Below are 24,295 nucleotides of genomic sequence, written 5' to 3'. Positions count from 1 at the left end.
TTCTACGTGCCAGATACTGTCCTAAGTGCTTTCCATACAGTAACTCAACTCTCACCATCACCCTGTTACCATCCCCACTTTACAGATTAGAAAACAGCCACAGAGGGCTTAAGCACTTTGTCTGACGTCACAGAGCTTTCTGATTGTTTTCCCTCATCCTAAGAGAGTCCCCAGCTGCGGGCACCCTGGCTAAGCCCCACTGCCAAAGAGCATGGCGGGGTGGGGCGGTCAGTCACATCCCGAAGCCCCGGGCACAGGTGCTGAGGAGGAGGGAGCACACGAAATCGCCAGGAGAACTGCTGCAGAGGGAGTGACTTAGCATCCGCCCTCTGGCAGCCGATGCCAAGAGCTGCCTCTCCCTGCCAGGCTGCAGAACCCATCTCCCACATCTGCCTCTTGAACTGGCACTTCTCTCCTGACATCCCATCAGCAGCTTCGCCTTTCCCTCTCCATCAAAGTCCAAATAGTCACAGGTTGTCACAGCCCTGACAGTCCCCAGTTCTCCCAGCACTGAGGGCGCCATGGAGGCTGTGAGTACAATCCTCAGAGATCTAGAGAGGAGCCCCGAGGCATCTCGGAGGGTCATGCTGCTCCCCACTGGAACCAATGAGAGGCAGAATGACTGGAGAGGGGAGGGCTCTCCCCCATGAGTTGTGCCCACCTGGGTTGGGGGGAGAGGCTCAGATCAGAAGGGTATGGAGTGTGGAATGCTGAGGTTCACGGACATGGTCCTGCCATGGCGCCGGGGACTCTTGGGCGCTGTCTTTTCTTTAGCTCAAAAGCTGCCTCCAAACCAAATGTTTGCCAGCTCCCTCTGATGGGGCCCAGGGGGCAGTCCACATGGGTGGGCCAGAGCAGGAGAGGAGAGCAGAAACCAGTGGGAGTAGAGGAAAGCTGGAGGGGCTGTTCCTACAAGGAACGGAAGCCAACAAAGAACTAAGCCACCTCAGTGCTTGCCTGCTCTGCGAAACAGGGCCCAGATGGTCTTGGAACATTGCTGGGGGCCTTGGAGCGGTACAGGAGGAATGCCAAGGTGGCTATAAGCCACTAGGAGTGTGCTGAGAGCCGCTAGGCGAGTCAGCCCACTCGCACACACGTGGATGCACAGCTACATACCTCCAGCCTCTCTCTTCCACACACACAGACTTTGACACACTTTATGCTCATGTTGGTACATACCCACATTTGACATAAGCCACACACACACACGTGGCGGAAGATAAAGACACAAAGGGACAACCTGTGAAGTACACCCTTGTGAATTACACCTGTGTCTGTTTACACAGACAGGCCCAGCCCCAGAGGTACACCATGACGGACCCCAAGATGTGTCCACTGGGTGTTCCTGGGCGGGGTCTCCGTGGCCTACTGCTGGCAATGCCCGGACAGCTGGTCCCAGAGCCCGGGCGTCCAGTACCCAGTTGTCTGTAGCTCATTTACTCAAACCAAGTCTGGTTCTAGGAAGCTTTAAGAATTCCAGGAATTGCTCTGGAGGTGCTGGGCTTCCCACAGGGATGTCAGGCACAGCAGCTGGGGTTACCTGAGAAGCTCTGGGAACATCTCAGGGAGAAAGGAGAGCTTTATCCACTTTGAATGGCCTAAGGCTTCCACAGGGCTCCTCTTCTCACGTGGGTGGCCATCAGCGCTGATCGACTGTGTCCTCGGCTCCACGGTGTCCGCTGGCCCGGATGCCACCTGTCATGTACCCCCAGTTTGTTCTGTATGTAGATCCACCCAGAAGAAGCACCAGACCTGGGGGCTGAATAGCACGAAGTTAAAAGCACAAATGATGGAGCCAGATGGCCCGGGTCTGAATCTGTGCTCTACTGCGGACAAGCTGTGTGACGCTGCACAAGTCACTGAACCGCCTTAACCTCTCTAGGCCTCAGGTTTTCTCAGCTGTGAAAGGAGAACAGTAATAATACTTACCTCCTAGGGCTACTGTAAGAATTAAATGGGTACATTCGAACGAAGTGCTGAGTGCTGTACACTGTGAGTGCTCCAAAGAGGTGGTACACGGGTGAGAGGGCTGGAGGCCCAGGGGCAGGCGACGGGGTCGCTGATAAGGAGAGGAGTGTGGGACCGGGAGAGGTAAGTGGTCCGAAACTGACCACAGACCTATGTCTCTGTGCTGTCAACTTTGATATTCTGGAGAGAGAATAAATAAGAGCATATTTCCTCACAGAGTACAGTGTGCTCAACCAGACAGCCTCAGAAAACAGGAACACTGCCTCATTATTACCTAATAATAGCAAAGGTACTGCCTCCTCCTCAAAGGGACCCAGAGCACCTAGAGATTGCACAGTCAGAGACCGACCAGCGCGGGCCCTGCGCTGCGGGGCGGAGGCTGCCGGCTTACCAGCTCGGGCTGCTCCTGCAGTGGGGACAGCAGCACGTGGGCTAAGGGCATCCCGGGGACCCCTCCACACACACACACACACCCCACCACCACCATACTCAACCTGAGGGCTGCATCCTCAGAACTCCCACAGCGGGTTCGCTGCCACACGGCCAACCCGCATGGAGAGGCAACTGACCTTGGAGGTCACCGGCAGCTTAGAGGCCTCGGAAGGGCTCCACAGAAGGAGGGGAACCCTCTCAACCCACTGCACTGTCAGCAGGAGGAATGAGCTGACGGGGTGCAGGCCTGCCTGCAGCCAATTGGCACTTCCTCCCCGCCTCTCTTGCAGGCTAAGTTTGTGTCTGAGAAGGTCCCAGGAGCAGAGCAGCTAGAGGGATGCTCTACAAGGGAGGGCAGGAAGTGACTCCCCTTCTGTCCAACGCAAGCCCTGGCTGAGTTGTAGACTCCACTTCCAGGGCGGAGAAACCCAGGTGGGCACAACTCATGGGTGAGGGCCTCCCGTGTCTGTCCAAGCTCTGGATTGGACTACACGCAGAGAGCGTATGAAGAAGCAGAGACCCACGGAAGGATTCCATGAGGCCAAAGCAATTTCAGAGAGTTGCTGAGTTGATAGGGCCACTGAGGCAAAGAAAAGCTGTCCAGGATCAAGTGTGAGTCTGGTACCATGAAGGCTTGATACTTTTCTCCACTATTAAATATATTTGGTGTTTTCCTTTTAGGAGAAAGTGGGAAGCATGTGACTTCCGACTCGAGTTCTTAATGCCCTTCCTTTGGCCAACCTGCCTCCCTGGGCTCTCAGATACCCACTCTCACGCTTGCAGCTGATCCTAAGCAACTTCGGCAAAGGATGGTTGGATCATTACCATTTCCCGAACACTCCAGCAATTGGCACCAGGGAGCCCCATAGTCACAACCCTTTTTGACTGGATTTCTGTGAGGTCTACGTCTCGTACAGGTGTCATAAGACCACTGTATTCCTGGTGATTCATGTAAAGGCAGGTACACAGTAAGTGCTCACAGTTTTTCAGTGCCTTCCCATCACTGAGAGCATAATAAGAGCAATGACCTCGGCAACAACAACGATCACCACTGTTCGCCAAGGGCTCATTATTGGCTGGCACGGTTCTGCATGCCTTGTATGTACTGTCTCATCTAATGCTCTCAGCAGCCCCATGGGACAGGTACTCTTCCCAACCACATGTTACAGATAAGGAAGCTGAGGCACCAAAAGGTTAAGTACTTTGCTTAAAGCCACGCAGGTCCTAAGTGACGGGGCCAGCATCTGAATCTGGTAGAGTCCAGCATCTAGCTGTGAGGTACAAACTTCAGTGGCCCCTCCAGCCTCAGCCCGTGACACTCTCTACCTCACGTCCCGCTCACAACTTTTGCACCCCTCTGTCTCTCTGTCTAGGCTGTTTTCTACCTCATCACCCTCCCCCCACTTTCTCCTGGCTAATAGCTTCCTCTCTTTCCAGACTCATTTTACCTGCTTGACCCCTCTTGGAAGGCTGCCCCACCTGCACGCCCTCAGCCCCAAGGCTGAGCTGGGTGACCCTCATTGGTGCTTCCCTAGCAACATGTGTATGACCCCACTGCACTTGCTGTGAAGGCGCATTTATTTTCTCCCACACAGGTCAACAATGATGTCTTATCCGTCATGGGACCACCAGCGCCTGGCAGCGTGCTTGGTACTTGGTCATTGCTTGCTGAGTTGTGAACATTACCTATAAAGGGCCAAAGAGTAAATATAGACTTTGCAGACCGCATGCAGACTCTATTGCTGCCTCTCCTCTTCCCAGTTCTTTAAAAATACGAAAACCATTCTTAGCTTGAGAGTCACCCAAAAAGCAGGCCATGGGATAAATTCTGCCTGCGGTCCATAGCCTGCCAGCTCCTCTGTCATTAGGTAAGATATTTCTAAACAAAAAAATCACTAGTCAAACTAATTCAGTGATTTTCATGTGAGGGCCATATGGGTATTTTAAAATGGCAGGAGGAGGTTGGGTGGATGTGTTTGGTTGTCACAGTGACTGGGGAGGGGGGTTAGCAACACTTGGTACCCAGGCACCCGGGATGCTAAGCATCTGGCAACACTCAGGGTGGTCCTGGGCAATGTGACAGCAACTCACCGAGGGACACGGGCTGGCTGTTTGATGCTTCTTTCTCACGGCTTCCGGTAACGTGAAATAATGTTGGGAATTCACTGAAAGAAAAGGCATTAGAGAACCAATTCCTTCGCAGATCCAATTGTTTAGGTAGTACAACCAGGAGAAATGAGACTGTATGCCTTGAGGCAAGGATGCTCCTGGGTTTTTCATGCGATCCCAGGCACAACCTCAGGACCCACTGTAGCTTACTGTGTCTTCCGAGGACTGCCCTGAGCAGGGTTATCCTGGTAAGATCACCTGGGGAGTCTGAACGGACGCAGGTATTCCTTAAACTGTGTCATAATCTGTCCTGAGCAGGCCAGATCCATCTGCGAGGCCTGTCCCCTGTTGAATTTGGGGAGGCACGAAACTGCAAGTGGGCAAGATGAATTGAAAATGGACAACCAAGTGGCAGGAACCATGCAGTGCAGAGGCTTGGTTAGTGGTCAATCCAGGAAGCCCAGAGCAGCCTGTGGAATAGCCCACCTGACTTCTTCTTTGTCCCCCACTTCATCCCATTATATACTTGGAGTTTAAGCACATGTTGCAACCTAAGTAATACAGGTAAAATCTCACATACTGTCATCATGAAAACTAATGAAATATTAGTCTAAACTATTACTCAGATGCTTGTAGGCACTGTGGAAAAATGCACCAATAAGTACAAAAGGGTTCAGTCATCTTTTAAAGAGCTTTAACCATAGTCCTCTAGACCATAGAGACAGAATTGGGCGTAAGAGTCTAGGTTTGAGACTACTTCTAGCCCTTATTAGCCATGGGTGAGTTCTTTACTCTCTTGGAGTCTTCACTTCCCCATTTGTAAAGCCAAAGTGATTGATCCCTTCCCAGCCTTTTCTCTGGGGGTGATTTTGGTAATGCAAAAGAGATGAGGCATGTTAAGGTCATTTATGAACTATAAAGCACCATAAAAAATAGAAAATCCCTCAGGACATCTTGTTTTTGCATAAATCAGAAGCTAGTTCTTTATAAAAATTCTTGCTGCTTTAGAATTACCTCTCTTTAAAACAAAGTAGTTTGCACAAGAAAACAGGTCATGTCGACCTTTCATCTGGGGGCCAGATACTAAGACACCAAGATTAGTTCCAATTTTATAGCATTATGTGGAAGTTCCAAGATAGGACTTCATAAGGCGTTGGGGTGATTTACTCTGTCATTGATTTATTCATGTAGTTCATATCCATACCTTGGTTCTACACTTGCTCAGCAGTGCAAGGTGCTCTTAAGATTGCTATCTTATCTTCCCCACGTCATGGCAACCCCATGAGGTAGGTTTTATTATTTCTGTTTTACAGATAAGGAGACTGAGACTGACAGAGTTTAAGTAACTTGCCTACAGAAATTCAATGAGAAATCAACCATTTTCTTTAAAAACAACTTTTTAAACAAAATTAAATCTAGTTATTTTAGTCTTTGCTAGAAGACTTAAAACAAGTATTTCCTTCTTGTTAAATCACCAACACATGTACAATCATTCTCCAGTAAAAACAAAATATGCAAGTGCAAAATAAATTGATGGAAAAAATGCAAATTCCAAATTTTCAGAAACATTGGTTTTGTTTTGTTTTTATGTGCTGAAGGCAGACCCTGCGAATCAGCTTTTAAAGAAAAATGGGAAAGGAAGTGAAATATGACTGGAAACTTCAGAAAGAATGAAAAAGACGTGGTTATGAGGACTTATGGCTGTTAATTCTCAGTTTTTCCAGAAGTCTTTCTTGTTGGTTGACCTCTCAGGTCTCTGGAAGGGATGGGAGCTATTTTCACCTCACATTTTCCCCTCTGTTCCTTCAGGCAATGAGCTGGAGACCTCCCGCCTGAAGCAACTGTTTTCTTTCCCACCCCTTGTCATTCTACTCTTCTCTGGCTTTCAGCGACTCCAGCATTTCCTGGCTTCTGTGGGCCAGAGAGGCCAGAATCCCAAAGGTAATTTGACTCACGGTCACAACCTGGCAGCGTGTTCCAGGGTCTGCCAGTGAGTCGCTCGATTGTCTCGAGTCCTTGACGTCCACGTTCTTAGCTCAATTTCTGACAAAGCTGAAGGACCAGCTCCGTCTGTGAGTTTGCAGGATGTGAGGGAGGTAGAATACTCTTTTGATCTTTGTTTTTATTTTTATCACCGCCACCTTTACCTCTGCTGGCCCAAAAAACACACAACAATACCCCTTTCTCGAAAGGCGTTGGGAGCTGCCTCCAACCTTTAGAAGACCCTCAGTCTAGTGAGTCTCATGAGTCCATTCCCCAGATATGTGTGGACTGAGCAGGACAAGTGTGCCAAGTGGCAGCAGGATCAGTTGGGCACGGGAGGAGAGGTGCCCTCAGGGCAGGAGCTACTGCCACTGCCAAGCAAAGTTCTGTCTAACTAGAAATGGCCTTCCCTAAGACCATCACTGTAGAAATCGTACCCATTTTCAAGGTCCACCTCACACTCTTTTTTTTTTTTTTATTCAATTGTGGGTCGGGTCAAGGCATGGTCTTCTTTTATTTTTTTAATTATTATTATTATTTTTTTGTGGTACGCGGGCCTCTCACTGTTGTGGCCTCTCCCGTTGTGGAGCACAGGCTCCAGACGCGCAGGCTCAGCGGCCATGGCTCACGGACCCAGCCGCTCCGCGGCATGTGGGATCCTCCCCAACCGGGGCACAGAACCCGTGTCCCCTGCATCGGCAGGCGGACTCTCAACCACTGCGCCACCAGGGAAGCCCCCACCTCACACTCTTGACCTTGACCACCTCAGCTGGAAGAGACCCCCATTGCCGTGCTGCTCTGCATCACGCAGAAGCATGTATCACCGACCACCATGCATCCCACTTATTTGCCAAATTCTTGGCTTCCCTCCTGGACAGTCAATTCCCCGAAGGCTGGAATTAAATCTCATGCAGCCTTGGACCCAAAACAGTACCTAGCCTAGTGCCTTGCACACAGGAGGTGTTCGATAAGTTATTGAGTTTTAAAACTAACGGCTTTTGGGGCTTCCCTGGTGTAGCAGTGGTTGCGAGTCCGCCTGCCGATGCAGGGGACGCGGGTTCGTGCCCCGGTCCGGGAGGGTCCTGCATGCTGCGGAGCGGCTGGGCCCGTGATCCATGGCCGCTGAGCCTGCGCGTCCGGAGCCTGTGCTCCGCAACGGGAGAGGCCACAACAGTGAGAAGCCCGCGTACCACAAAAAAAAAAAAAAAAAAAAACTAACGGCTTTTTAAGATTTCTGCAGTATTCCTAGGTTTAATGGTCATAGAAGCATATGTGAGAAAATCTCTACACTCTTGGAAATTAAATAAAACACTTAAAAATAATCCATTAGTCAGAGAGGAAGTCTCAAGGAAAATTAGAAAATATTTTGAACCAAATGAAAATGAAAATATATCAAAATTTATGGGATGTACTTACAGCAGTGCTTAGAGGGAAACTTATGGGATTAAACGCTTATAGTAGAAAAGAAGAAAGATATCAAATCAATCATCCAAGCTTATACCTTAGGAAACTAGACCAAGAAGAGCAAAATCAATCCAAAGCAAGCCGAAAGAAGGAAATAACAAAATAAGAGCAGATATCAGGGCTTTCCTGGTGGCACAGTGGTTAAGAATCCGCCTGCCAATGCAGGGGACATGGGATCGATCCCTGGTCCGGGAAGATCCCACATGCCGCGGAGCAACTAAACCCATGCACCACAACTACTGAGCCTGTGCTCTAGAGACCGTGAGTCACAACTACTGAAGCCCGCATGCCACAACTATTGAGCCCACATGCCACAACTACTGAAGCCCGTGTGCCTAGAGCCTGTGCTCCGCAACAAGAGAAGACACCGCAATGAGAAGCCTGCACACTGCAACAAAGAGTAGCCCCCCCAGCTGCAACTAGAGAAAGCCCGCGCACAGCAACAAAGACCCAACACAGCCAAAAATAAATAAATAAAATAAATTAAAAAAAAAAGAGATGCTTCAAAAACAAACAAAAAGAGCAGATATCAATAAAGATGAAAACAGAAAAACAATAGGGAAAAATCAGTGAAACCAAAAGATGGTTCTTGGAAAAGATCAATAAAATTGATAAACATCTAGTTTACAAAGGACAGAAGACACAAATTACCAACATCAGGAATAAAAGAGAGATATCACTATAAACCCTGTAGACATTAAAGAGATAATAAGGGAAGTACTATGAACAACTCTGCACACACAAGTCTGACAATTTAGGTGACTTGGACCAATTTCTCAGAAACCACAAACCATCAGTTCAGTCATGATGAAATAGATAATCTGAATAGTCCTATAATGACTAAAGACATTGAACTAATAGTTTTAAAACCATTTGAGGGGACTTCCCGGGTGGCTCTGTGGTAAGGAATCCGCCTGCCAATGCAGGGGACATGGGTTTGAGCCCTGGTCCGGGGAGATCCCACATGCCTCAGAGCAACTAAGCCCCTGTGCCACAACTACTGAGCCTGCACTCTAGAGCCCGTGAGCCACAACTACTGAGCCCACGTGCCACAACTACTGAAGCCCGTGCGCCTAGAGCCCGTGCTCCGCAGCAAGAGAAGCCACCGCAATGAGAAGCCTGCACACCACAACGAACAGTAGCCCCTGCTCGCAGCAACTAGAGAAAGTCCACGTGCAGCAACGAAGACCCAATGCAGCCATAAATTAATTAATTAATTAATTAATTAAAAAAAAAAAGTTTGAAAAAGAAATCTTGAGACTTCCCTGGCAGTCCAGTGGTTAAGACTCCGTGTTTCCATTGCAGGGGGCGCGGGTTCGATCCCTGGTCGGGGAACAAGATCCTGCATGTTGTGTAGTATGGCCAAAAAGAAAAAAGAAAACAGAAATCTCCAGGCCCAGATGGTCTCACTGGTAAATTATAACCAACATTTCAAGAAGAAATAAGGGCAAAGAGAAGAGGAAGAAACACTTCCCCGCTTATTTGATGGGGCCAAAATTAACACTGATACCGAAACCAGATGAAGACATTACAAGAAAATAAAATTTCAGATCCATATCTCTCATGAGCAAAGATGTAAAATTCTCAACAAAATATTAGCAACTTGAATCCAGCGATGTAATACAATAATAACACAGCATGACTAAATGTCCTTCAGTGAATGAATGAGGCAATGATATTCTTCTATATTCTCACTGTGGTGATGGTTGCACAAATCTATAAATGTATCGCAAGTCATAGAAATGTACACACACACACACACACACACCAATTTTACTGTATGTTAATTTCTACAGTAAAGTTTAAAAAATTGTGTGGTGTGTGTGTATGTTATCTTTGTGACAATGGTAACTAGCATTTGTATTATACTTTATTTTTTTGTTGAAGTAGAGTTGATTTACAATGCTGTGGCAATCTCTCCTGTACAGCAAAGTGACTCAGTTATACACATAGAGACGTTCTTTTTTTACATTCTTTTCCATTATGGTTTATCTTTTGATACAAAGTGTGCTTTCAAACACATTTCACAAAATTCCTTCAACTACAGTCATATGAGGTATGTATTACTAGTCTCATTTTTGCAGACGGGGAATCTGAGTCTTAGGTGAAATGTCCTCCTGTGTATTAATGAGGAGAGTCAAGCTACAGGCGCAGACCCTCAGTGGAAGGTCTTATAAGCCCAGATTCCCACTAACACTCCCCTGGCTCTGTGCTTGTACCACCCGATGGTGATGGCAGTGAAATTCCTTGTCCCCTGGATAGAAAGCGAATCCAGGAGCAATCCTGCTCAAGGTTAGTGGCAGCTGGGACCTCACTGGAGAAGGGGCTGGGAGCTCACAGCGCAGGGAAGCTGTGGTCTAGCTCCCGGCCACGACAGGTAACTCCATCCCCCTGAGAGCTCAGTGCACCTGCAACAGAGAAGCCTTCCACTCTTTAAATGCCTGCTCTCCATGCGGTTTCTTTTCATCTTATGATTTTCTTTCCTACAGTTCCAAGGAAGCAGCGGGAGGTGTGAGTGGAGGAGCGAGAATGAAGATTGCCACAGTATTCCATCCTATCAATATTTTCTCTAATTCCCTGCAACTTCATTAAACCCCTTCTCTTAGAGATCCTCCCTCTACTCCTCACCCCCACCCTCCTCAAAAAGCATGTGAGTTAAGGGCAGAGGAGAGAGCAGGACCTGCGGAGGCACACCCCCTGGGGTCCTGTTGATTGAGGTGGTCCGAGAGGAGTGGGTTATGTGCCAGAAACACACCAATAAGAAGCGTGCTAACGAGCGATTGTATTTTTTTTTGTATATCTCTCCCCTTCTTTCAATTCAATTAGTATTTATCAAATATCAAGAGAGGTATTTGATACAAGTAATTGCGTATATCCCTCCTGCATCAGAGAAGTAGATCTTACTGGCCAAAAGCCATTTTCAAAGGACTTAATTTTAAAATGGAATCACAGCTCAAGGCTCTGCAGGAAATTTTGCCCAAATGCTAGAACCCATCAGGAAACTCTGGACAAGCAAGGGGCCGGTTTATTTACCAGTGGTCACCCTATTGAAATCACATCTTGCTGGAGTGACACAGTACATCAGGCTTGAGTCTGCCTGCAGAACCTCACGGGAGTTAAGTCTGGCATGGGGGCTGCAGGGATGAGAGCATTCTGGAAGGCACAGAAGATGTAAAACTGAATCTGAGGCTATGTTGGAAGGGAGCAGTAGGCTAAGGGAGAAGTTTGCAGGGTCTCTGTAACCTGTGCTTTGTGAGCAGAGGGTACGGGCGAGCCATATTTCATATACCAGCACTAGCAAATCACAGCAAAGGGCAAGGGGTGACTTCACCTTGTTTTTCTGGGAGCATGAGGCACAGGGACTTGCTTTTTAGGGAAGCCAATTGTGTGGCTCCCGTGCTTGAAGCAACGAATCCTAATGGCTGGAGGAGGCACAAGCCTAGGAGGACATATTTTAAGGACGAGTAAGAGAGAACCCAATTGCTTCTCAGGCAGCCTGAGGTTATCCTGGGAACCCAGGACTCTTTCTTCCTTAAGAATCAAGAATGGTAGATTTAGGGGATTGCCTGGGCTCAGTGGTTAGGACCCTGCGCTTTTACTGCCAAGGGCCTGGGTTCAACCTCTGACTGGGGAACTAAGTTGATCCCGCAAGGTGGGGTCGGAAAAAAAAAAAAAAGGTAGATTTAGAAATAATATTTTTAAATATCCCTATATCCAGAAGCTTTCTTCTTTGGGGGGCAGATAGCCTGCCTTAGTGTTCTGCAAAGAAAGCCAGTACAAGGCCCTAGAATAATCCTGAATTGATTTCAAGATTATGGGGTACTTTAGTTTAAGAAGCAATTTCTCACATGCTGCCTTATTTGATTTTCCATTTCTGTGAGGCAGGTTTTATGATCCCCTTTTGAGGAAGCTAAGGGTCCACGGGATTAAGGAACTTGCTCGAAACTCTCCAGAGTCACGTGGTGAGGCAGGGATGAAATCCTGGGTTTGAACAGCACCCTTGCCCTGCCCTATGTCGCCTCTCCTACCTGGAGTGAGGTTCTCTCAGCGAAAGCCATCTCCAGGGATTGCAAAGATGACAAATGCAAGATAAGAACATACTGTGAATTTAACAAATACAGCTCCACTGCTGGCTAGGCGTCTTTGTTAAATGTTTTCCAAATCCCTGTCTTCTTTCCTCCCTTCCTCTCTTCCTGTCCTTCCTTCCTTCTTTGCTTCCTTTCACAAACACACACTGAGGGGCCACTACACAGAAGGGATGATGTTGGCATCCTGGAAGTTCCAAAGAGAAGTGAGACTCAGATTCCTCCTTCAGAGGGTTTACCAGGTAGTGTTTGATGACAACTAAACACGTTGCAAGTAGACTGTAATCAGGGCCGGTGACTCCAAGAGTTCCCCCACCGTACTTATTAGAATCGATCATTTTCTTGTCTGTTTGCTTGTGTGTGTTCTGTCACCCTCAACAGTAAGCTCCCTGGGAGCAGAAACTCACCTACCTCATTCGCCCCCAAATTCTCAGTGCCCAGAACAGAACCTGGGGCACAGCTGATCCTCAGTAAATACTTGCTGACTGAATGAATCCAGGAGAAATTGATCCTTCATGGGGGCCTCCTAGAAAGTTTCAAGGAAAACATAGCATTTGCACTGGGCCTTGATGAAGAGGTCGTTTTTATAGGCAGGTACGGGAGTTGTCCGTGCTCCAGACAGAACAGGGAGAGCGTGGGGACGATGAACAGTAGGCTGGGTGAGGGACGCGAAGTTTGGCTGAAGCAAAGGGGGCGTGCGAAGGGGGCATTAGGTTGGGCCTACTTGTGGGGGGGGGGGGGCAGATGGTTGTTTGTTCACTTGGCCACAGGAAACCATTCAAGTGTCTGTAGTGGGGAGAGGCTGGCTAGAGCCGGAGATTAGTGTGGTGACCCAGTAGTGACACTTCCTATGGGTGGAGTGAAAGTGAAAGAGAGTGAAAGCAGGGGGGCTGTTGAGGGTGCGAGGGCAGTAGTGAGAGCTCCTGTGACAGGTAACAAGGGCCTGAACTGGGTAGAAGTCGTGAGACTATGCAGAAGAGGGGCACGTCACATAAGACAGCCTGTTCAGGTCTCAGCAACTGAAGGAATTATGGAGGCTGAAGGACAGCAAGTTTGCAAAGATGGTTTTGAGGTGCCCAGCTCCCGGGCCAGGAAGAGAAAAGGGGAAGTCAGAGGAGTTAGGCTGAGAAGAGGGGCAGAAGGGAGGGATGTGTCTGCTTGGGGCATCTGAAGATGGAGGGCCCACTGGGATGTCTAGTGAGAATGTCCAGTCAGCTGTCAGAATGTTAGAGATATGGGTATGGCCGACAAGCCCTCTAATCACTGAGCCAAAAATAGTCAACGGAACAGAGTTGCGGGAGCCTTTGACGGCAGCCTGCAGAATTACGGGCTGCAGAGCACTGGCCTTGGAAGGGACCTTGGAGCTCACTCCTCCTCTGTACAGTAGGGGAGTCTGAGGTCTAGAGGGGTTGGGTGACTTGCCCAAGGTCACACAGCCAATCTGCCTACCGAATTCTTACAGGAGGTCCATGAACTTTAAGGTGATTGAAATGTTAAAATAGAACAGTCCCTAGCTTGCATCTCTCTAAGTGCAAAGCTGATTAGGGTATGTAGTAAGGAAATGATCTCTGTTGGTAAACGTAGCTGCCACCCAGATAAGAGCAAGCTCCTAAAGGAATCAGCTGCAGGATGGGTGGTGACTTGGATTTTATTTGTTTTTTGTTTTTGGTATGCTTTGTCTCCTAGGGTCTCCTACATATAGCACTGCCCCCTCCCCCCAGGGCCACAGCTATAGATGATCAACTTATTCTGAGTCCTGAATTCATAACCTCTCACTGAGAAAATGTTTCCAAACTCCTGGGAGATGGAGGGCAAGGAAGAAAACCAAGCTTTGTCCTGAACCCCAAATTCCTTTCTTCCTCACTGAAAGGACATTGGTCCAATGACAAACTCCAGGATTTTTAAGAAAAGCAAACAAAAGCCCAACCACATGGCAAAGGTCATCTGGCCTGTGGAGAGAGTGAATGATTAACTCCTGCGAAAGTGAGTTTTGAGGATTTTTTATAGCATTCAAAGGTGCTGTTTAGAAAATTTTAGCCCAGGGCAAAATTGTAAGAACAGCTCTCTCTCCCTCTCCCATCCTCATGCCATGTGCTCCACCCATCCCCCCTTCCCTAAGGACCTTGAACCCTGTCCATGTGAGGAATGTCCTATGTCCAGAGCAGAGGGTGTGGGTCCCTTCCTGCCAGGCCCCTCTCCCTTGGTTCCTGCAGGCTGGTTTGGCTGCAGAGCCAGCAGGAAGGGCAGAGGCTTCCACTTGGAACCCAGGTCCTAGTCTGCTTTGCTCCACGTGTCTCTACTGTCACCTACACTGTGAGAAATTCATTAGGCCAAGTGCACAAAACATGGCCCTGTTCACCTCCAGCAGGGTGACCTTGGGGGAATTTCTCTTACTCCCTCAGCCTCCATTCAGCTCATCAGCAAAATGGGTGGATGATGCCTACCTACCTCAAAGAGCTATTGAGGGGATTAAATGAGAGAAAGCATAAAACACTCAGCAAATGTGCCCGGCACAATGGAAGTGTCCACATGCCTTGTTGGACGTCCTTTCCTTTCTGATCCTGGAACATTCACCCTCTCCTCAACCCTCCTACCGGGACGCCTCTGGGCTTCTACTTTTCCCTCGCCTTTTCCTACAGGCATTATCTAAGGAAAAGGGGACCACAGGAGCGCGGCAACTTTCTTCCCTCTCCCGCGGCCGCTTCAACCTTGCAGGGAAGGCGGGCGAGCGACCTAGAGCGGCACAGATAGGTCTGTGCTGGAGGGGCCATGCCTCCCCTCGTGCAATAAACACTCCCCACTGCAAAGAGGGGCCCAGGGAGCACGGCCCGCCCTGTGGATCGGAACAGCCTTGCTGGGCACTGGGTGAGCTGTGGATGCAGGGCCCGGGTGGGGCCGCTGGGAGCGGGTGCTGCAAGCTCCCGACAGCTGGAGAGGGCCGAGCGGCGCCGAGGTCCGCAGTGTCCCGGTCTGGTCCCCGCGGCTGGCTGGCTCTGGGCTGGCGGAATTTCCCCAGGTTCCGAGCTGCGGAGGCGGGTCCGCTCGAGGGAGCCGCGGGCGCCCCCTGCTGCCCTCCTCAGCGCCACGGCCACCCCGCCCCACAGATCCCGTCCTTTTCATCACCCACCCCACCCCCCGTCCCCAGTCCCCCGCCCCCCACCCCCGGCAGCCCAGCCCGCGGAGGGTTTTACCAGGCCCGCCCTGCGCAGAGCCGAGGGTGCCCGCTTCCACCCACTTTCCTTCTCCTCCTTACTCCTTCAAGAGCCCAAGTCCTGGGTGCCAAGAGCACCAGTCACTAATGGTAGCCCCTGGCCACAGTCAAGAAGGGCAGGGAGCATTCTTGATGCCCCTCGCATCTCACCGTGTGGGCAAACATCCCGGAAGGAGGCAGGAGAGAAGAAAGCGCAAGAGGAGAGGAGGGGCCCCGCCTGAGCGGCTGTGGCGATGGGGATAAGTGCAGGGCAGGAGCCAGAGCTCAGCTCCCTTTGACCCCTGCCACCACCCCCATCCCCCGCAAATGTCCCCAGCTGTGCCTTTCTCTCCCAGGGCAGCCTGGCTTGCTCGGCTAGTCTCCCAGGTCTCAAACGACGCGTTGGGGCACTCCCTAGCGGGGCACGCAATATCCTGGGTGCTGGACCCAGTACCCTAATATCCCTTTGTGATGTTCCCGTATCCCCACGGGCGGTGGAGGGAGGCTGAGATGCCACCGTCGCGTCTGCAGCATGAGTGAGCATCCTGGCTTGGCCGCACCACTGCTGTGCTCTGCAATGAGAGAGGAACCAGGCCCTTCCTGGAAAAAGGCTTCTGGAGCCAGAGGTAATTCCTCTTTCTCTAAATCTAAAGCTGTGATTCTTCAACCCCTCAGAACGTTACTTTGTGCGGGAAAGAGCCTGGCCCGAGAGTCAGAAGACCTGGGTTCAAGTCCAGGCCTTGCGAGGAAGCGGATGCCTGTCATGGAGCAAAATCATTCACTCCTTCATCCATTTAACCAATATGCATCGAGCACTTGCTATACACCAACATTGTTCTGGGCGCAGGAGATACAGCAGTTAGCAAGATAACTAACCCTCTGTTGGCACAGAGCTTACGTTCTAACAGGGGACCAGCCAACCCACTACGGGGAGAATAAAGCAGGGCAAGCGCAGAGGGCTGGGTTGCTAATTGTTAGAATGGTCAGGGAGGAGTGGGCAAGGGATTTCTGAGCAGGGGGGCAGACAGGTATAAAGGCCCTGGGGCAGGAACTTGGTGTTCACTTGGTGTGTTTGAAACAAAATGAGAGAGCCAGTGTCCTGTCCCCAGCACAGAGTGAAGGGGAGTGGTAGTGGGTGAGGGCAGAGAGGGGAGCGGCAGATTGTGTGGGGCTTGTGAGCCGTGGTTGGGAGTTTCAAGTTTTTTCTAAGAGTGATGGGAAGCTGGTGGAAGGATTAGAGCAGGGAAAACACATGATTCGATGTGCATGTGGAAAAGACCACTCTGGCTCTTGTGTGGAGGAGGCCCTTATGGGATGGGGTGAGGTGGCATGAGTGGGTGTAAGGGACCAATTAGGAAAACCCTGCAGAGTCTAGAAAGGAGAGGAGGACAAAGTGGCCTGGTAGTGGGGCAGCTTGGGGGGTGTGGGGAGTCATACTTGGACTATATTTAGAAAGTAGAGCCAAAAGGATCTGCTGGTGGGTTGAGGGTATGGGTGATGGCAAGAGGGCTCAAGGATGACTCCTAGGTTTCTGGCTGAAGCTAATAGTTGAGTAATGATTCCATTTACAGAGGTGAGGGCAGGGTTGAGAGGGGAACTCGAGAGTTCAATTTGGGACATAATAAATTGGAGCAAATCATTTTCCATCCTCTCTTTTGGCCTCTGCCTTCTCAGCTATAAAATAAAGAGGATGCCCATGTGATCCCTGGGATCTCTCTGTGGTCATTAGGGTTATTTTTCTTAATTCTTCCACATTCTCATGTCTTTTAAACCCACCAATATATTTTGAATTCAGAGAAAAGAAGTGACAGGACTCTTCTAATTCTTCTTTGGGGAGAGAAAGAGATAGAGATAAAGAGAGAGAACAAAAGCAAGTCTCCGTGTCCCACAAGGGTTCCCACCCATGCTGTTGTCCTAACAACCAGGGAAAAGGAAACAGGGTGGAGGGTGAGCGGAGTGAATCAGAGCAGAGGGCACAGATGAGAAAGAATCACCAAAAATGTATGACTGGCCAGTGTGACACTTCATTTCCTACATTTCTTAGGTTTGCACTTGAGAAGTTTCAAGGGCTTTTGAAAGGAAAAGCACTTTAGCCTTTGAATTACAAACTACCTCAAAGTTTGTGATTTGAGCCCAAATAGTCATTCAACCTGTCTGAACCTCGGTTTCCTTTACTGTAACTGTAAAGACCTCCACTATCTCTTCAAGCTAGAACATTTTGTGATTCTATTGCTTTTAAGGAAAGAAAAAAATCTGAATGCATGTCAAAGTCCAAGAAACTTGAGACCTGAATGGTTAATTTTTGAAAAAGTTTTGCAAACATTTTCATTCAACACATTATTTATGGGGCACTTACTATGTGCCTAGGGTTGTAAAGATACAACCTTGAAAATACAGATAAAAGTCCCTTCCTTATGGGGCTTTCCTTCTGGTGGTAGGTAGATAGATAGATGATAGATGATAGATAGATAGATAGATAGGTAGGGCATCCAGGTGGTGATAAAGCAGAGAAGGAGGGTAGAACATGTCAAGACTTGGGTGAAGACGGGATGGGGACCAGTGATACTCTTTTATGTACGGAAGTTAGGGAAGGTCTCCAGACAGAGGGGACAGCAAGTACAAAAATCCTAAGGTGAAGTCACATTTAGAGTGTTCCAGGAAGAACAAGGAAGGCAGCAGTGTGACTGGAGATGAGTGTGAGAAAGGGGAAAAGGAGGAGGAGATAGATTTATAGAGGCAGGGGCTCCAGATCATCCAGGACCTTTGGATTTTCATGTGAGTGAGATGGGAAGTGACTGGAGGATTGTGAGCTGAGGACTGACACAGAAGAGTAGAGTATCCCCTTGAGGAGTTTTCTATAAGAATTACATGATTCTGCCTGAGCCAAGTCAGGGTGCTCACCTTTGGGGGTGGGGGCAACACGTTAGGTTGGAACAGCCTGTGAAACATCAGGTGGAGGCGGTCTGTAGGAATTATCTGGAATTCACAAGGAAGGTTTGGCTAGAGCTATGCACTTGGACATCCTGGGATGATAGATGGTATCTGGAGCTATAGGAGTGAGTCACGTTGCCTAGACTGAATGTGTAGAGTCTGAAGAGAAGAGAGCTCAGGACTGAGCCCTCAAGAGAGGGATGACAACATTTAGGGGTGGGCAGAGGAGGAGTCAGAAAGGAGACTAGGAAGGAGCAGAGGGAGAGGAGAGAGAGGGGCGTCACAGGAACCCAGAGAAGAGTGGTGCAAGGAGAGGTGGACTGTGCTGAATGCTTCCCAGAGGTTGTGCAAGATGGGAATGGAGAAGTGGCATTCAATTTGGCATGCAGGGTTGGGCAGAAGTGACATTTGAGTTGATGTTTGAAGTTTCCGGCTGCCTTGGGTCATGCTAAGTAGCCAGTAGTATAGCAGACTAGGTATTCTGGATGACTCCCCTCCACCTGAAAGAGCTAAAATGCTGGGTTACATACATATTTTTTAAAACCTTTATAAATGTCTCCCTGAGATAGAATGAAAGTAATAAATCCGTAGACTTCGGAAATGAAGTAGAACTAGGAACCCTGGCAGGTGAGTGAACGAAGCTCGCTTTTACCCTGAGGGTTGCTGACCCTTAGAGATCTGGACCTTTCATTGGCAACTGTGCAAGTCTAGGGGACAAATGAGATCATCTAGGGCCTGCCCCAGGTGGGAAGCCTGATAGTATTTTCCTGCATAAATCTGGACCTCAAAAGGCTGTATCCTCAGAATAACGGTGAATAAGGAATAAATGTGTCATGAAGAAGGCAACTAGCTTGCCTTGACCTTGGCACTGGGTGGAGGGAAAAGAATCCTCCCAGGATTCGCAGCCATGAGCTAGCCTCAAATATTTTCTGTCTGAATTCATCTGTCTGTTGGCCTGAAAAATCTCAAGCATTTAAATTTAATTTAAATGGCCTTGGGTTGGTAGCGCTCTCAGATAACTGGCAGAATTAAAAAGAAAATCCTTTCCAGGTACCGCAAACAACTTCAACCCAGACCTCAAACACTTCTCATAGGTAAAGTTTTAAGAGACAATGAACAGTTCACCTTAAATATTTACAAAACACACAAGGAAACAAGCTCTATGACTGGTAATCAGTAAAATCAAACAGACAGCAAAACAACCAGTCAAAGATTTCAGGTATTTGAATTTCAGATATGGAATATAAAACAATTAGGTTTAGTATGTTTAAACAAATTAGAAGAGAACTTAAAAACAGGAGCAGGAATAAGAGATTTTAAAGAGTGAACAGGCAGGCTTGAGAAATAGGCCCAAATGAGAACTGAAAATAAGAACCGTAACATTAAAAATTTAAGACTCAGTGGATGGATCAAACATTAGCCTAGATGCAGCTGAAGAAAGAATTAGTCAACTAGAAGACAGATCCAAAGAAATTATTGAGAATGCAGTGTTGAGTGATAAAAAGAAGCAAATTATAAAAGAGGAGATAAAAGTATAGAGAGTGGAATGATAGAGTCTACACTACATGTAAATTGGATTTCCCTCTAGAATGGAATATAGAGAGAATGGGAAGGAGGCAACATTTAGCATTCAATGCTGATAATTTTTCAGATATACTGGAAATAATTCCTCAGACTCAGGAAGCCTAACAAATCCAAAGAAAAAGAAAGATGGGAGGTGGGAGGGAAGGGAAGAGAGAGAGAGAGAAAAGAAGAAGAAGAAGGAGGAGGAAGAGAAGGAGGAGGAGGGGGAAGAGATGGGGGAGGGGGAGGAGAAGAAATTAAAAGCAGCCAGAGAGAAAAAGCAGACACCCCACAAAGAAACACCAAATAGTCTAGTGATTGACTTGTCAAGAGCAACACTGAAGCCAGAAGATTGTGGAAAATACCTTCAGTGTGCTGAGAAAAATTGTGTGAACCTAAAACAAAACACTCAGAGAAACTCTCTGTCAAGAATGAAGGTGAATAAGGACAATTTCAGACAAATAAAAACAGAGAGCTTACTCTTGTGGACTCTCACTATAGGTCATGTCAGAGCATACAGTCCAGGCAGAAGGAAAATGATCCCTAACAGGAAGTTTGAGATTCAAGGAGTGGTGAGTATAGAGAGTGGCAAATATGTGAGTAAAATAAGAAAATAATAATGATTATTTGTATTATTTATAAAATGATAGTATAATATTATTTTATACTGTAATATAAAGTTATATTTTTAAAATAATATTTAAATATTAATTTATAATATTTTATACATAGTATAAGATTTACAATACGAATAGATAATAGTATATTATACATTTATAAAATAAAAATAAAATTTCTGTTCTACATATGTGTGTGTATGTGGCAGCAGGGAGGATGGCCAATAGGCGAGAACCAAACTCCTGGCTCACAGCAGCAGGTGCCATGGAACGGGGAATGGCAGGAGCCACACCTTCTAGGTTCCTTGTTAAAGAAGAGAGTAAAAGTGTTGGCTAAATTTTGACTCTAGAGTTTAGTCTATATGGATAGGCTTTGTAACCATTAAAAGGACAGAGATAGGATACGAGCCTTCCAAACTAGTAAGGGGGGAAAAGGAATGAAAAAAAGAGAAAGAAAAAAATTCAAGGTTTTAAAAGGCAAGAAGGTGAGGTGGGAGGCAGAGGAAGACATGGGTCAAGTAGAAAGTAAATAACAAGAGACAAATGAATCCAAATACATTATTCACCGGAAGAGACGCACACGGACTAAGCATTAGAGTTGCAGATCTCAACTGTCAGATGGGATTTTTTAGAAAATCCACCATTTATAAGAGACAGTTATCAACCACACAGAGACACAAATAGGTTAACAGTTAAAGGATGGTAAAAGATATAGGAGGCGACAGGGACGCAAAATAAAGTGGTGTCCCTATATTAAGACCAGACAAAATCAATGTTTAGGCAAAACATTTACAATCGTTTAAAAAAGGTCACTTTATAGTGACAGAATCTTTAACTGGGAAGACGTAAAAATTCCAAATCTGTATGTCCCTAATAATATCATCTCAAAGTGTGTTAAGTAAAAGTTTGACAGAATGATAAGGAGAAATTGAAAAATCCACACTCAATGGAAGATTTAAAAACAACTCTCTCAGGACTTCCCTGGTGGCGCTGTAGCTAAGAATCCACCTGCCAATGCAGGGAACATGGGTTCGATTCCTGGTCCGGGAAGATCCCACGTGCCACGGAGCAACTAAGCCCATGTGCCACAACTACTGAGCTTGTGCTCTAGAGTCCACGAGCCACAGCGACTGAGCCCACGTGCCACAACTACTGAAGCCTGTGGGCCTAGAGCCCATGCTCTGCAACAAGAGAAGCCACCACAATGAGAAGCCCACGCACCGCAACGAAGAGTAGCCCCTGCTCGCCGCAACTAGAGAAAGCCCGCATGCAGCAACGAAGACCCAACGCAGCCAAAAAAAAAAAAAAAACTCTCTCAGTAAATGTTGGAAAATGCAGCCAAAAGGCAATTTGTGATACATGGAAAATTTGAGCAGTGCATGATCTAACTGACATTTGTTGAACATTTATCTAAACTTTCATCCTTTCTTTGTATGACATAAAATAAGGAAGAAATGCTAGGCTAAAAAGCTGACCTCGAGGGGTATCAGAGGATTGAGGCCTCTCAGACTTTCTCTGACTATAATTCAATTTAGTTAGAAATCAGTAACAAAAGCATAATTAGGAAAAACAATGAATTTGAAAATAATACTTTTTAAAAACTTCTAAGCACCTCATAATTCAAAGAGGAAATCATGGCTGAAATTAGAAAATAAATAGAACTGAAAAAAGATGAAAACACAATATACGAAAAGTTGTTAAATTCCACTAAAGTGGTATGAAGAGGAGATCTATATAGTTAGAAAAGAAGAAAAACTGAGGATTTCTGAGCTAAGCATTAATTTAAGAAGTTATAGAAAGAACATCAGAATAAACCTGAGGAAAGTAGAGGGAAAGAAAGATATGAGCAGAAATGAATGAAACAGAAAACAAGTATACAATGGATAAGATCAACAAAACTCACAACTGATTCTTTGATAAGTCTCTAACAGATTATCAAGAAAGATGTGTACAGATGCATCAGAGTTTAAACAGATAATAAAATATTATGAACAAGTTTGTCAGTAAATTTGAAAACTTAGATAAAATGGGTAAATTTCTAATAAAATACAAATTGATAACACTTGCTCAAGAAGAACTAGAAAACCTGAATATCCTTTATCCCTAAAAGAAAATAAATAGTTTAAAGTCTTCTGACAAAGGAAACAGAAGGCCCAGTCAGCATCTTAGGTGAGTTTTACCAAACTTTCAAGAATAATTTATGCATGAAATAGAATAGAATAGAAAAAATAGAGGGCACTTCCTAAACCTGGTGAAAGGCACAACTATAAAATTTTAGAGAACAATATAGGAGCATATCTCCATGACCTGAAAAAAAATGAATGGGAAAAATTTCTTAAACAAGACACAAAATGTGCTCCTTTATAATGGAGAAAGTCACTGAAAATTCACCTATGTTAAAACAAAGAATTTAGATCAGTGTTATCACTTCAGAAAATATGTTGACGTTACCTCATAAACTTAAACACACATTTATTCCTTGAACCTGAAAATTCACTCCTATGTATGTACCCTTAAAAGACTTGAGAGCATCAGAAGACATATATAAAACTGTGCATAAAGACAGTTCAAATCACTGAAACTATAAACAACCCAAATGCCTAATTGCAGTAACATAAATATATAAAGTGGCATAATCTTACAGAGGAATATTATACAGCAGCTAAAAGGAACACACCACTCCACATGCATCCACATGGGAGAGTCTCAAAGGTGTACTGTGGACATAAGAAGCAAATCAGACAACTTCGTTCAGGATGCTTCCATATACATAAAGCTTAAAAACAGGCAAAACTAAAAAGACAATTGGGATGTATGCAGGTCACATTTTTTAAAAAATGATTTCTGACTGCATCTTTAGCAAGAACAGTATTTCTTTTATTTTCTTTTAATAAATTTATTTATTTTTGGCTGCGTTTGGGTCTTTGTTGCTGTGCATGGGCTTTTCTCAAGTTGCTGGAGCGGGGTCTACTCTTTGTTGTGGTGCATGGGCTTCTCATTGTGGTGGCTTCTCTTGTTGCAGAGCACGGGTTCTAGGGGCATGGGCTTCAGTAGTTGTGGCATGTGGGCTCAGTAGCTGTGGCATGCGGGCTTCAGTAGTTGTGGCTCATGGGCTCTAGAGTGCAGGCTCAGTAGTTGTGGCACATGGGCTTAGTTGCTCCGCGGCATGCGGGATCTTCCCGGACCAGGGCTCGAACCCTTGTCCCCTGCATTGGCAGGCAGATTCTTAACCACTGCGCCACCAGGGAAGTCCCGCAGGTCACATTTTGTTGATTCTAAAATTTACTTTTTCACCTTTTAATCTCTAAAATTAGGATGCATCTTATAATCAGTGGTGTTTTGTAATTACCCTTAGCAGCACTTTTTCTTTCTTAGACATGAGATGATAATGCATCTCACAATTGTTGGGGGCTTAGGTTCAATGAAATATGATAGGTGGTAGAATGAAAGAAAAGCAGCAGAATGACTAACCCAAAATTTGGGATCACAATTACCTATGTTCAGGGAGAGAGGGGGCTAAGGAACGGAAGGGTCACCCAAGAGAATTCTAAAGTATTGGCAAAATGTTATTTTTTCCACCTAGACAGTGAGTATATTGGTATTTGTTTTACTATAATTCTTGAAACAGTTTAGACTCTCGCATGTATGATATTTTTTACAATTAGAAAAGTGTGAAGAGGTAAGGAAGTGGAGACACATGTATAATAATTCGGGAAGCTGGATAGAGAGGGGGGAAGAGAGGCAGGTGGTGGTTGGGGTAGGGTGTGGAGGATGCTACAGGGAAGACGGCCCTGAGAAGCTGGGGGGGCCAGCCCATCACACACGGAGAAATCAGGAGAGATATTCTGAGATATTGCAACAAGAGTGACAAAGGAAAAGATGGGTTTATGGAATAGGTGGTGTATTTTGGGCATGTTTTCCTTGTGATGGTTTCTAATTTCTTTGTGAAGAAT

The sequence above is a fragment of the Phocoena sinus genome, chromosome 1, assembly GCF_008692025.1.
Source record: "Phocoena sinus isolate mPhoSin1 chromosome 1, mPhoSin1.pri, whole genome shotgun sequence".
NCBI lineage: Eukaryota > Metazoa > Chordata > Mammalia > Artiodactyla > Phocoenidae > Phocoena > Phocoena sinus.
The sequence above is the reverse complement of the archived record's forward strand: the minus strand, read 5'-3'. Positions refer to the sequence as shown.